Source organism: Dendrobates tinctorius, unplaced genomic scaffold (assembly GCF_039654945.1).
Source record: "Dendrobates tinctorius isolate UK_male_01 unplaced genomic scaffold, ASM3965494v1 ptg000124l, whole genome shotgun sequence".
Lineage (NCBI taxonomy): Eukaryota > Metazoa > Chordata > Amphibia > Anura > Dendrobatidae > Dendrobates > Dendrobates tinctorius.
The window spans coordinates 6,464,964-6,479,885 of NW_027361792.1; the positions used below are offsets into that span (position 1 = coordinate 6,464,964).

The 14,922-nt window shown below is 49.1% G+C and overlaps 1 protein-coding gene across 3 annotated transcripts in view; it reads right to left on the reverse strand.

Annotated features, from left to right (window-relative positions):
• SLC1A2 (solute carrier family 1 member 2) overlaps window positions 1–14,922 on the reverse strand; it is a 132,827-nt gene that overhangs the window by 59,181 nt on the left and 58,724 nt on the right. Inside the window, exon 1 of one of the 3 annotated variants that reach the window (XM_073541812.1) lies at window positions 13,713–13,861. The exons of the other annotated variants lie outside the window; for them this stretch is intronic. The gene's annotated coding sequence lies outside the window, so the exon portion shown is untranslated. Of the gene's footprint in view, window positions 1–13,712; window positions 13,862–14,922 lie in introns of those variants that run through there. 3 annotated transcript variants of the gene reach the window in all.

A 14,922-nucleotide genomic window follows, 5' to 3' on the forward strand; every position in this document is an offset into this window, starting at 1 on the left:
TAGAGCATCTTTGGGATGTGGTGGAACGGGAGATTCGCATCAGGGATGTGCAGCCGACAAATCTGCGCCAACTGTGTGATGCCATCATGTCAATATGGTCCAAAATCTCTGAGGAATGCTTCCAGCACCTTGTTGAATCTCTGCCACGAAGAATTGAGGCAGTTCTGAAGGCAAAAGGGGGTCCAACCCGTTACTAGCATGGTGTACCTAATAAAGTGGCCAGTGAGTGTATATATATATATAAATAAAAATAAGAATATATAAAATATAAAAAATGTTTTGAAGTGTAAATAAATTATCTACACTAATTTTTGTTTATCAATCCTGTGATCATATTGATAATACAATGCACAACTTATGTAGTGCAGTGTGTCGCCTGGCTTCACAGTGTTTGACGGATCGGTAGGCTAGTAGACCCCACCGCGATCTGATACGATGAGGTATACCAGGCCGGACTGGCCATTTGGCAATTCTGGCAAATGCCAGAAGGGCCGGTCTGGTCGTGGGCTGCCTTGTCTGCTACATTGTTAACAGAATCTGTGTTCTCAAGACACCCATACTGTTAAGAGTTGTGATGAAGCACAAAGTCACTGACTCCGTCACTTACCCCAGGAGACCACGGGTATCATTAGAAATACTGGTCTTGTAGTAAATCTTCCTGTGTGATTGCAAATGCCAGGGCTGAATTTCAGTGCCAGTACCTAGGTATATGGCACACGACATAGGCCTCCATAGCAAAGATCAGCACTCCACAGCAGAAGCTCAGCTGTGTAGAACAGCCAATTCCTGATGTGGATGGCACAGGGCACGACTCACTTGCAATCTGGATGTATTATGATGGATGGGTTTAATTGCTGAATTTGGGTTTGCCTTCAGTTTCCATTTCCCCTGGGAATAAAAAAAAAAGCTCTACTATTGTAAATAGGACTGACCTGCAATACCACATTTAGACCACAGAGAAGAGTGGCGCTGTTTCCACAATAATAGATCCCTTATTCCTAATTCTGGACAATCCCACAAAGTGTTCTGCTGCCGGTATCTGCAAATTTTGGGGAAGCCCAGCTGCAAAATTTCAATTTTGCTGCAGCGCCACCACAGGGGAAATGAGGTATTACACCGGTTCTTTTAATCAATGGACTGTGTGTAGTAGAGGTACGGACTGGGGCTGAAATTCAGTCCTGGCATTTGAAATCACACAGGCCCATGTTGTCCCCATCCCCATGAACCAGATGGGATATATCACTAATATTACCCTGGATGGAGGAAAGGAAGATTTACTACAAGACCAATATTTCTAATGATACCTGTGGCCTGCTGGGGTAAGTGACGGAGTCAGCGACTTGGTGCTCCATCACAGCTTTTAACAGTATGGGTGTCTTGAAAACACTGATTCTGGTAACAATGTAGCAGACAAGGCAGCCCATGACAGACAGGGCCTTCTGGCATTTGCCAGAATTGTCAGATGGCCAGTCCAGCCCTGATAGAGGACATGTCAAGTCATCCACAGAAAAATGTTCTGTGCAGAGAACCCACACCAATGACTCCGAATTACCTAACAGGGTCATGACAACCCCTTTAAAATGAAGCCAAATCTAATGATTTACAAAATATTGGAGAAGGTTATAGGACAAAATATACATTGCTCAAAAAAATAAAGGGAACACTAAGATACCACATCCTAGATATCTCTGAATGAAATATTCCAGTTGCAATTTTTCATTCATTGCATAGTGGAATGTGTTCAGAACAATAAAACATAATTATCAATATAAATCAAAATGAATATCCCATGGAGGTCTGGATTTGGAATGATGCTCAAAATCAAAGTAAAAAATCAAATTACAGGCTGATCCAACTTCAGTGGAAATGCCTCAAGACAAGGAAATGATGTTCAGTAGTGTGTGTGGCCTCCACATGCCTGTATGACCTCCCTACTGTACAACGCCTGGGCATGCTCCTAATGAGGCGGCGGATGGCCTCCTGAGGGATCTCCTCCCAGACCTGGACTAAAGCATCCGCCAACACCTGGACAGTCTGTGGTGCAACGTGACCATTGGTGGATGGAGCAAGACATGATGTCCCAGATGTGTTCAATTGGATTCAGGTCTGGGGAATGGGCGTGCCAGTCCATAGCTTCAATGCCTTCATCTTGCAGGAACTGCTGACATGAGGTCTGGCAGTGTCCTGCATTTGGAGGAAACCAAGGCCAACCACACCAGCATTTGGTCTTCACAAGGGGTCTGAGGATCTCATCTCGGTACCTAATGGCAGTCAGGCTATCTCTGGCGAGCACATGGAGGGCTGTGCAGCCCTCCAAAGAAATGCCACCCCACACCATTACTGACCCACTGCCAAACCAGTCATGCTGAAGGATGTTGCAGGCAGCAGATCGCTCTCCACAGCGCCTCCAGACTCTGTCACGTCTGTCACATGTGTTCACTGTAAGCCTGCTTTCATCTGTGAAGAGCACAGGGCGCCAGTGGCGAATTTGCCAATCCTGGTGTTCTGTGGCAAATGCCAAGCATCCTGCACGGTGTTGGGCTGTGAGCACAACCACCATCTGTGAACGTCGGGCACTCAGACCATCCTCATGGAGTCGGTTTCTAACCGTTTGTGCAGACACATGCACATTTGAGGCCTGCTGGAGGTCATTTTTCAGGGCTCTGGCAGTGCTCCTCCTGTTCCTCCTTGCACAAAGGTGGAGGTAGTGGTCCTGCTGCTGGGTTGTTGCCCTCCTATGACCCCCTCCACATCTCCTGGTGTACTGGCCTGTCTCCAGGTAGCGCCTCCAGCCTCTGGACACTATGCTGACAGACACAGCAAACCTTCTTGCCACAGCTCACATTGATGTGCCATCCTGGATGAGCTGCACTACCTGAGCCACTTGTGTGGGTTGTAGAGTCCGTCTCATGCTACCACGGGTGTGAAAGCACAACCAACATTCAAAAGTGACCAAAACATCAGCCAGAAAGCATTGGTACTGAGATGTGGCCTGTGGTCCCCACCTGCAGAACCACTCCTTTATTGAGAGTTTCTTGATAATTGCCAATAATTTCCATCTGTTGTCTACTCCATTGGCACAACAGCATGTGAAACTGATTGTCAATCAGCGTTGCTTCCTAAGTGGACAGTTTGATTTCACACAAGTTTGATTTACTTGGAGTTATATTCTGTTGTTTAAGTGTTCCCTTTATTTTTTTGAGCAGTGTATATGAGAACTTTCCGTGGTCTCAGTATTATACCCAGATGACACAAGTCGGGTGTGAATGTTTTTCTTTCATCTAACCTCCCAGCAGACGGATGCATCTTAATGGCCCTAAATAGATGATCCGTAAACCTTTCCCTGCTCCCCTTTCTGCATAACAAATATACAGAAGGAATGCATTAATGTCCCAAAGACGTATGAGCCTGTAGGGGCCAACATGGGGCGCCATCAATCTGCTCCATCCAGGATAGGAGGGATATAAACAGAGACGTGCACTCAAGAGTCAGGCAGGGGATACATAAGGCGGAGAGGACACCAGTTCTCAACAATGTATCACCAGGAGCAGAACCATATATACAGACAGGAAAACACAGGCAAATCCGAGCCACAGGCAGCTCTCTGTGTGGTCCGTCCGTCATGGGTAATGCATCCCAGTTATCTCAAAATATACATCTCTGTACACAGTGTCTGAGCTGAAGATTGTCTCCATGACAGTGTGGGGAAGTGGACCGGACCGCGGGTACCTGCATACCGGGTCCAAAACTTGAGAAGCTGCGTCTCCTGTCCCCGGGAGGATGCAAGAGAGAGACGGGTCTTCCTGGAGTGACAGAGGAGCGGGGAGACCCAGAAAAGTGCGCGCAGGAGGGCAAGGCTAGTAAGAGGAAGCGCGCGAAAGAGAGGGGTCCAGCGCCAACGGAGGGCAGCATGCAGGAGAGCGGTGAGGAGTACGCACGGTTTCCCCCTCCCTCACCAGAGCGTACCGGGGCAGTGCTGCATCCGATGAGAGAGACAGAGACAGTGTCCACTGTGCAGAGCCGTGTGAAGCCGAGCCACAGAGTGCAGAGCCGTGCGAAGCCAGGCCAGAGAGTGCAGAGCCGTGTGAAGCCGGGCCACAGAGTGCAGAGCCGTGTGAAGCCGGGCCACAGAGTGCAGAGCCGTGTGAAGCCGGGCCACAGAGTGCAGAGCCGTGTGAAGCCGGGCCACAGAGTGCAGAGCCGTGTGAAGCCGGGCCACAGAGTGCAGAGCCGTGTGAAGCCGGGCCACAGAGTGCAGAGCCGTGTGAAGCCGGGCCACAGAGTGCAGAGCCGTGTGAAGCCGGGCCACAGAGTGCAGAGCCGTGTGAAGCCGGGCCACAGAGTGCAGAGCCGTGTGAAGCCGGGCCACAGAGTGCAGAGCCGTGTGAAGCCGGGCCACAGAGTGCAGAGCCGTGTGAAGCCGGGCCACAGAGTGCAGAGCCGTGTGAAGCCGGGCCACAGAGTGCAGAGCCGTGTGAAGCCGGGCCACAGAGTGCAGAGCCGTGTGAAGCCGGGCCACAGAGTGCAGAGCCGTGTGAAGCCGGGCCACAGAGTGCAGAGCCGTGTGAAGCCGGGCCACAGAGTGCAGAGCCGTGTGAAGCCGGGCCACAGAGTGCAGAGCCGTGTGAAGCCGGGCCACAGAGTGCAGAGCCGTGTGAAGCCGGGCCACAGAGTGCAGAGCCGTGTGAAGCCGGGCCACAGAGTGCAGAGCCGTGTGAAGCCGGGCCACAGAGTGCAGAGCCGTGTGAAGCCGGGCCACAGAGTGCAGAGCCGTGTGAAGCCGGGCCACAGAGTGCAGAGCCGTGTGAAGCCGGGCTACAGAGTGCAGAGCCGTGTGAAGCCGGGCCACAGAGTGCAGAGCCGTGTGAAGCCGGGCCACAGAGTGCAGAGCCGTGTGAAGCCGGGCCAGAGAGTGCAGAGCCGTGCGAAGCCGGGCCACAGAGTGCAGAGCCGTGTGAAGCCGGGCCACAGAGTGCAGAGCCGTGTGAAGCCGGGCCACAGAGTGCAGAGTCGTGTGAAGCCGGGCCAGAGAGTGCAGAGCCGTGTGAAGCCGGGCCAGGCAGACCAGCGTCTGCCATTGCCCCGCCGCCAACAGCGGGGACCAGGGAGAGCGGGAAGTACAGTGTGTGTCCAGTGACTGCCAGAGAACCGGGTGCTGTGCCCTACGTGATCGTGAGTACCGCACACGTGCTACACAAGAGAGACCATATACCAGACTGACACTTGTGCCCTGACTGGGTCAGTGGATAGCTGTCCTGAAATTTTTGACCTGACGTTACTAGTGTAAAAAGTTGAGGAGCCACGTTGGGCCCATACAGGACTGTGGCCTGTGCCTGTAATTAGCCACGTTAATATATGTACAAGGGACAGTGGAAGGTGCCGGAGACTGACCACTGTCATCAGAAGATGGACCAACGTTTACAGCGACCTCCAGGAGGAGGCGCAGCGCCCGCTGTTGTCGGCGCCTTTTTGAATACGCGCAGAAGCTGCAGAGTCAGGACTTCCTAATATACCTCTTATACAAATTGTCGTGTATTTGTACTGTTATTATTGTACTATGCCTTTAAGGCTAAGTGCACACGTAGCAGAAATTTTCTGCTGAAAAACAGGACTCCCTTCCCAGAAACCGTGCGTTTTTTTACTGCGCATTTTCACCGCAATTTGTGCTCGTGGTTTCTAGACACATGGAAAAAGCCAGAAATGCGGAAAAAAACGCGAAATTAATGAGCATGCTGCGTTTTTTACCACGATGCATTTTTTTCGTGGTAAAAAACGTATCAATGTGCACAAAAAGTGCAAAATGCATAGAAATGACTGGGAAGCTTCTTTTTTGCGTTTTTACCGCGGATTTTTTGGCAAATCCGAGGGAAAAACCGCGAAAAAAACGCTGTGTGTGAACACAGTCTAATACCGTTTAAGGCCGGGGTCACACTAACCGACGCAAAATACGGTCCGTATTTTACATGCGTAATATGGATGAATGGCCCCTAAGCAGTGCTCCGTATGTCATCCGTAATCAAGTTGTGTTCGCGTATTTTGCGCATGTCAGCATCCGTATGTAATCCGTATGGCGAGATTTTCTCGCCGCCTTGCAAAATGGACATATAATGGAGCCCTATGACAGGGTTTCTAACAGAAACCAAAGAATAGATATAGATACATAGAATGCATATATATATATATATACTGTATGCATTCTATGTGTCTATATCTATTCTTTCGTTTCTTTATTAAACCTGTCAGTGTGAGTTTATTGTATAGCGCACTGAATTGCCGGCTTTGCTAAAAGACACCGGGTGCGTATTTCTCGCAAGTCACATGTGTTCCGTGTGTAATCCGTATTTTGTGCGCACCCATAGACTTGCATTGGTGTTCTACGGCCGTAGTACGCTGACAATAGCAGCATGCTGAGATTGGCACGGAGCGTAGAATACTGAGGAGAAATACACGACTGGTGCGAGGGACCCCATAGAGAATCATTGGTCTGTGTCTAATGCGTGCTTTTTGCGCCTCTCACTCGCCCGTATTCCTCGCCAGTGTGACCCCGGCCTAATTCTTATCTCCCTGTGTGGAGTAATTTCCCCCTGTAAATAAACCTGTTAACCCCTGCTCTGCCTGCATCCCGTCACTGTATCCTGCGTCCCTGCTTGTTATCTTACAACAGCGCACCACCGGCCACAGACGCAGATCCATAACAGCGCACCACCGGCCACAGACGCAGATCCATAACAGCGCACCACCGGCCACAGACGCAGATCCATAACAGCGCACCACCGGCCACAGATGCAGATCCATAACAGCGCACCACCGGCCACATATGCAGATCCATAACAGCGCACCACCGGCCACAGATGCCTCCATAACAGCGCACCACCGGCCACAGATGCCTCCATAACAGTGCACCACCGGCCACAGACGCAGATCCATAACAGCGCACCACCGGCCACAGATGCAGATCCATAACAGCGCACCACCGGCCACATATGCAGATCCATAACAGCGCACCACCGGCCACAGATGCCTCCATAACAGCGCACCACTGGCCACAGATGCCTCCATAACAGCGCACCACCGGCCACAGATGCAGATCCATAACAGCACACCACCGGCCACAGATGCCTCCATAACAGCGCACCACCGGCCACAGATGCAGATCTATAACAGCGCACCACCGGCCACAGATGCCTCCATAACAGCGCACCACCAGCCACAGATGCAGATCCATAACAGCGCACCACCGGCCACAGATGCCTCCATAACGCACAACTGGCTACAGATGCCTCCATAACAGCGCACCACCGGCCACAGATGTCTTCATAACAGTGCACCACTGGCCACAGATGCCTCCATAACAGTGCACCACCGGCCACAGATGTCTTCATAACAGCACACCACCTGCCACAGATGCCTCCATAACAGCGCATGACCGGCCACAGATGCCTCCATAACAGCGCATGACCGGCCACAGATGCCTCCATAACAGCGCACCACCGGCCACAGATGCCTCCATAACAGCGCACCACCGGCCACAGATGCCTCCATAACGCACGACTGGCTACAGATGCCTCCATAACAGCGCACCACCGGCCACAGATGTCTTCATAACAGCGCACCACGGCCACATATGTCTCCATAACAGCGCACGACTGGCCAGAGATGTCTCCATAACAGCGCACGACTGGCCACAGATGTCTCCATAACAGCGCACCACCGGCCACAGATGCCTCCATAACAGTGCATCACCGGCCACAGATGCCTCCATAACAGTGCATCACCGGCCACAGATGTCTCCATAACAGCGCATCACCGGCCACAGATGCCTCCATAACAGTGCACCATCGGCCACAGATGTCTCCATAACAGCGCACCACCGGCCACAGATGCCTCCATAACAGTGCACCACCGGCCACAGATGTCTTCATAACAGCGCACCACGGCCACAGATGTCTCCATAACAGCGCACGACTGGCCACAGATGTCTCCATAACAGCGCACGACTGGCCACAGATGTCTTCATAACAGCGCACCACCGGCCACAGATGCCTCCATAACAGTGCATCACCGGCCACAGATGCCTCCATAACAGTGCATCACCGGCCACAGATGTCTCCATAACAGCGCATCACCGGCCACAGATGCCTCCATAACAGTGCACCATCGGCCACAGATGTCTCCATAACAGCGCACCACCGGCCACAGATGCCTCCATAACAGTGCACCACCGGCCACAGATACCTCCATAACATCGTTGTGAAACATTAACAGGAACATTGCAAATGATCCGGGATTTAGCGGAGCCAATATGAAGGGTCATGGATTTGCAGGATAGAATAGCAGATGTTGAATGTTTAATCTAGTAAAATCGGAGATAATTTTATTTTATAATGGAAACAGCCTTTCATGCAGGGGTGCAAGTCTAAAACTTGCCTATAGATTGTGTCTGATATTGAAGAAGAGCGGGATACCAGCGACGACCGAACTTTTATGAGTGATTCCCAGTTTGTTGTGACTCACACAACTTCAGCAGGTGAGTCTAACTGATTGGGCTTGCTTGCTACTGTGGTTCTTCGAGACGATACACCCTATGTGCGCTCTCCAGCTTTGTTTTTTCATTGAAGAGCTGCAATACCTGACACAACCTATGGACAGGTGTGGCACTGTTTCTTAACAAAGCAGACATGTTTTGCCAGGACTGTCCAATTCTTTGGATACAGATACACAGCAAGTATTCGGTGTCTCAGACCAAAAATAGACAGATCCGGAGAGTACGACTAAAGCTTTCTCAAATTGTCAGCACCAATATCGGTAACTATGGTCTATATCATACTAGCCATATGATATATAGAAAAACCTAACCAACTAGTTTTGCACTTGCACTTTACGTCCAGGAATGTTATGGAATATTTTAAGGGTGTTCTCACGCTGCATTTTTGCTACATATTTTTTACTCAGGGGAAAAAAGGCATTAAACCACCAGAAATCTGCAGCGCCTCTAGCACATCACATTGTGCATTTTTTAATGTGATTTTTGGTGCAGATTGTTTCTGATTTCCTGTAGACAACCTGTGGATCGCATAAAAAAAAAAAAAAAAAGCCAAAAGAGGTCGTGGTGCTTTGGACGAAATATCGTTGACCCAAAGAACCAAATAATTACTAACACAGAAAAGAAGATCACAAACACAAATGATATAACCTAAGAGAATGGTGGGAGAGGCTTTATTATGGAAGAAGTGCAAGGGCGCCCAATGGCTACCGCTGCTTCTTAAAGCGCACCACCCACAGCTAGGAACGTAAAGGAACCCTGCCTGCAAAATAGAACAACTATTTGCTCCTAGACGCTAAAAACAACATAGTATCCCAAACTTGTTTGCAACTTGCTGTGACTATTTTACAACTGCAATTTTGCAGCAAAATCGTGTGGCATCCGATTATTTTTGGGGCATCGATAGATTTAAGTGGGCGAGTCATATCCGATTTATGGAAGAGACTAGTGCACGCTGCCATGTTTTTCACATGCAGAATTGGTGAGTGAAAAATATCTGCACTGCCCCATTGAATAACACTGGCCCGAATATTGCCCGTTTTATTCCTGGACCAAAAATACGGTCATGTGAATGTGGCGCCCCTGAGGCTTCAGTCGCCACAGAGGTACTGCACCTTCTCCTAAGGTGTAGTGCCCCACTATCCAGGTAGAGTGGGAACTCCTGACCATGCTCCACACCTGCATTCCACACACAGGATAGTTCAGTGGGGCCACCTAACAGCTACAGGCTGGGGGTTAGCAGAGCACCCCTCGTGGAACCCTGCTTCATAACACGAGATGTGCTGGGAGGCGGGTGGAGTGAGATGATATAAAAGAGTGGGAAGAGTGAGAGTTAGGGAGTGAGTTGGTTGGTTAGTTGGAGAGAGAAGATGGGTGTCTGAGGGACGTGCTGCAGCAGGTCCCAGTGATCTGGGCTGCTGGCACGAGAAAGACCAGAGAAAGAGACTGATAAGATTGATAACCTAACCTTCCATAAGAGAGATGGAACGAAGGAGAATAGAAGGACGGTGGGAAGCTGGCTGAAGAAAGATAGAGAACCCTTCCAGTCCAGAGAGCGCAAAGGCCGGGGCCCGGTCCCCGAGGTTGATTGGATCTTTATGTCCGGCCACAGACAGCGGAGGAGTAGTGAGCCGCTAACGCCTTACTCCCATCATAGACTTGGGACACAACAGCAACTGAATAGAGAGCCGGGACGCAGTGAGGAGTCCCCGAAGCAGGCTACAGCTGTCTGTCATACAAGTAAAGACTAGGAACACCTAGAGAGAGGCATTCCAGGGTAACTAAGTACTGGAGTGCTTTGCACCTAAAGGCGCATTGGAGGAGTCGTTCAGTAAGGTACATGTTGGCGGAGTGTGGAGGGGAGAATCCTATCCTGACTGGAGCCCTGGCCTGGAGAACACAGTAAGGCTACTTTCACACATCTGTTTTCTGGAATCCGGCACGATGCGGCGAAAATGTAAAAAACCTGATCCGGCACCGGATGGCACCGGATCCGGTTTTTTCCTCATTGACTGTCATTATCGCCGCATCGTGCCGGATGGCCATGCGGCGTGTCAGGTTTCTGCCGGAAACAGGAAAAATGCGCCGTCCGGCGTGTGCAAAAAACGTTCCCTGTAACGTTTTTTCACAGCGCCGGAACGGTTTTCAGCACTGCGCATGCCCGGGCACGTTGTCGTTTAACCCCATAGGTGATATCTCTCTCTCTCTCTTTTCATACCTGTCTGCATCTGTCGCCCTCTTTGCGCTCTGGCTCCTTTAAATCTTCACGACACCGTATCCGGCCATACACTGACATCCGGTGTCTGCGCTCCACGCCGCTTCCGACACTACGGCTTTTCACCGCAAGGCGCCGGATCACTAAAAACGGAGGTGTGAAAGTAGCCTAAGGAGGCAGGCAGTGGAGTGAACTGCAAACAGTGAGTAAAGCTTTGGAACTGCATACTCGGGTGTCCTCCAGTTATTCCAGCACCTCTACACCTGCGTACCAGCCTCCATACTATTCTGCGCCTCTCCTTATCCGTTGCACCTACACTGCCCTGGGACTACAGCTCCACCTGTGGGGAGCTACACCATCTTTGCTGCAACACACCATCAGTCCCAGCGGATCTGCATGCAGCGTTGGATCAACATCTTACTTGACAAACACCACGGGTGGCGTCACAAACTATTCTAATAAACTTTAAAACCATTAACATCACCGCCATTGATATTGGGCGCCCAGGGCCACGGACCGGGTCACCGCTGCTGTGATACATTCCCACCTTGACACCGGCCTGGTACCGAGTACCCCGCTGCCCTGGGTGTGCGAGGGCGACCCATGAACAAGCTCCAAACAGAAGTCTGCACTCGGATGACAGAGGGATGGCATTCATGTGCTGCAAAATCGGCCAGCAAGAAGAAAAATTAGACATACGAACAACCCCAGAAAGTAAAATGGTGACAAGCTCTATCCATGAAAAATGGACGTCTGAATGAGGTCTAAAGCTATGTTCACATGTTGCGTTTTTGCAGTGTTTTTTTTTTTTTAACGCCAATTTTCAGTTGCGTTTAAGCTGCTTACAAAAAACAGGTTTTGTTTTGTTTTTCGTGTGATTTTTTTACTGTGTTTTTGTCTGCTACATTTGTCTCTTGTGCATGCTGATAAAGCTTAGCGAATAAAAAAAAAAAATCGGATTCAACTTCATCAGGTTTTGGGCACCAAAAATTCAGCAAAAACTGATACCTGCATTTTTTGCAGCGTTTTTGGTACTTACTCATTGCTTTTGGATCGCCCTCACCCAGGGCGGCGGGGTACTCAGAGCCGGGCCCGGTGGATTTCAATGGGAGATGTCACGGTAGCTGCGACCCGGTCCGTGGCCCTGGGCGTCCATTGTAAAAGGGGAATAGAGTGGATGATGATGTTTAAAGTTTATAAGTGAATGATTCGTGACGCCACCTGTGGTGTTTGGCAATGAAGGTGTTAAGCCGACGCTGAAGACAGATCCTCTTGGACAGATGGTGTGGTGCAGCAGTGATGGTATAGCTCTCCACAGGCAGGGCTGTAGTCCCAGGGCAGAGTAGAAGAAGAAGATAGGTGTTAAGGGAGAGAGTGTAGTGACCGGCACCAAGATGTAGCAGTGCTGAGTGGGTTGGCGCAGTAATAAGCGGAGGACACCAGGGCATGTAGTTCCAAAGCTTTACTCACAGTCTGTTGTGCATACAGGTGCCCACCTCCGTGCCGTGTCCTCCAGGTCTGGGACTCAGCAAACTTCCAGGCAAGATGAAGTGCTCCCTTCCAACACTCTGCCAACACATGTGCCTTTTCTGAACGTCTCCCTCTTAGCGCCTTTAGTGAAGTACTCTTAGTACTGAGTTACACTGGAGTTCCTCCTGTCAGATGTTCCTATGAACTCTACTTGTACGGCAGACAGCTGTAGCCTGCTTCGGGGACTCCTTGCTACCTAGTCCCGGCTCACTCACGTTGCTGTTGTGCCCCCAAGTCTTGTGTAGGAATAAAGTGGTGACAACTTCTATTCCTCCGGTGTCTGCTGCAGGACCATTAGTATCCGTACAACCTCGGGGACCGGACCCCGGCCATGCGCTGTGAACTTGGGAAGGGTTCTGTTCTAACCCTAATCCTTAGTCCTCCTCTCCTTACATTCCGTATTAATCCTTCCCTTCTTATGGAGAGAGTCAGACTTTCCATCAGTGTTCCTCTCTTGTGCCAGCGGACCCAGGTCACTGAGGTCGGCTGCAGCACTTCCTTTATCCATCCCACTCAGGGGATCTTCTCTCCTCCTCTGACTCTGTCAGACTGACTAAATCCTAAACTCTTCCCGCTCTTTTGGTGCCAACTAAACTCCACCCGCCTCCCAGCACGCTTCATGTTCCAAGCAGGGAGCCACCAAGGGTGCTTTGCTACACTACTGTGTTGTGTGGGGTGCAGGTGTTGGAGTGTGGTGAGGAGTCTCCACCTTACCTGGATGGTGGGGTACCACACCTCAGGAGGAGGTGCAGTACCTCTGTGGCGACTGAACCCTCAGGGGCGCCACACATTCATTGGGTGAAAAACGCTGAAAGAACTAACATGCTGCAATTTGTAAAGACGCAGCTCTATGAGAAAACAGTCAGGAAAGGAAGAACAAGCTGTGTGCATGAGATTTCTGAAAACTCACGGACTTTGCTGCTACTGGGAAACGCAGCTGAAAATTGGCATTAAAAACTGCTGCAAAAAAAAAAAAAAACACTGCAAAATGCAACACGTGAGCGTAGCCTAAAGCTATGCCCACAGTTGGCTTTTTTGCTGCTTTTTTTCTGCAACCCAAACCCTTATGTCTTCACGGTAAATAAGCCAAAACACAGGTTTTTCTGCCTTTTTTTTTTTTTGCTACTTTTCTTGCTTTCTCTCATTGTTTTCTAGGGCCTTAAAAAAAACGCCGCAAAACTGCTAAAAGAATTGACATGCTTTAGTTTTCAAAAACACAGCGGTTCGGGGGGGGGGGAAGCAATCGTGTGCAAGAGATTTTTGAAATCTCAGATTTTCCTGGTACTGTAAAAAGAAATTGCAACAACAACAGCAACAACAACAACAACAACAAAAAACGCGACATGTGAACATAACCGGAGGCTTTTATATTGTATCAGGAAAAGTTCTGCAACTCATATACCGTACTTTGTTTCAATTCCTTACCGGTTTTTAAGGTCTCTGATTGGTGTTAGTAAATTGCTGCATTCTTGAACATTAACAAGCTTTTCTAAAATCTGTGCTCTCAGAGGCACAAAACGTGTCACTCTGTATACTATAGTCACACATGGTGGAGTAAAGACCTATAAAAACAAACAAATCCGACAATTACGTCATCAGAAAATGATCAGGAAAGTTTCCAAGCAAACTGTAAAACTGCAATTATTTTATTAATTTTTTTTTTATTGGGGAAAAAAAAAAAAAACTCGCTGGAAAACTCGCATTGTGTGAACACGGCCTAACAGTTTCCATTCAGGGACAGTGTGCAGAGATCTTGAAAAAGGTGAATTATCAATATATTTGCCATACTTGTTTTTGTGGGTCCATCTTCTTTAATATTGTGGTTCTTCCATGTTCAGCATTTTTGGGGTAATGTGTTTTTTTGGGGGTATATGGGGGGGGTACAATGGGTTTTCTTATTTGTAACTTTAAAAGAAAAAAAAATCATTACATTTTTGCGCTATAAATTTCTCAGCAGTGACATAAAACCCGTCTAACACAAGAGGTACAGTATTATTTTTTTTATTTTGTGCCTTTTTTCACTAGTTTTTTTTACCTAATTAAACCACAATCCATGTATTAAGAACGAAAAACCCAAAGAAAAAACGCAGTCACGGTAAATTGCCCAGAGAGGGAAGTTACAGAAGTTCCTTGACATAAAACCAGAGCTCCCCTTTAATAATCCTCCCCACCGCTACATATCATTTCCTATTTGTACGTCTGTAAATATTCCCGGATACGGAGCGCTGGGATCTTCATTATCTGTTCTGACAAAGTCTCTGACTTTATTAGGATCCGATCGCCGCTGTCTGGTGCTCGCAGCCCAAATTGTTTCCTATTCTGATCCAAACTAATCACCCGTCACCCCAATAACCCATTAACCGCTGACCTGCCGATCGCTGTAGTCACTTAAGGTCATGTGCATTAACCCTTACAGTACACTAGACCGCACAGCTCCCTGCCACCGTCTTTAATTTGATGATCATTTCGAGCGACTCCGCGCTGCTGAGCACGACGAAGTGTCTAACTGCATCGTACAAGGATTAATCGCTGCTGCTCCCAGCACTTTCCATTAAGATTATGATCTTTACTATTAAATATAGCAATTAGTTAAAGTTCATAAATAGCAATTAACTTAGAGAAAGCAATGCTGGAA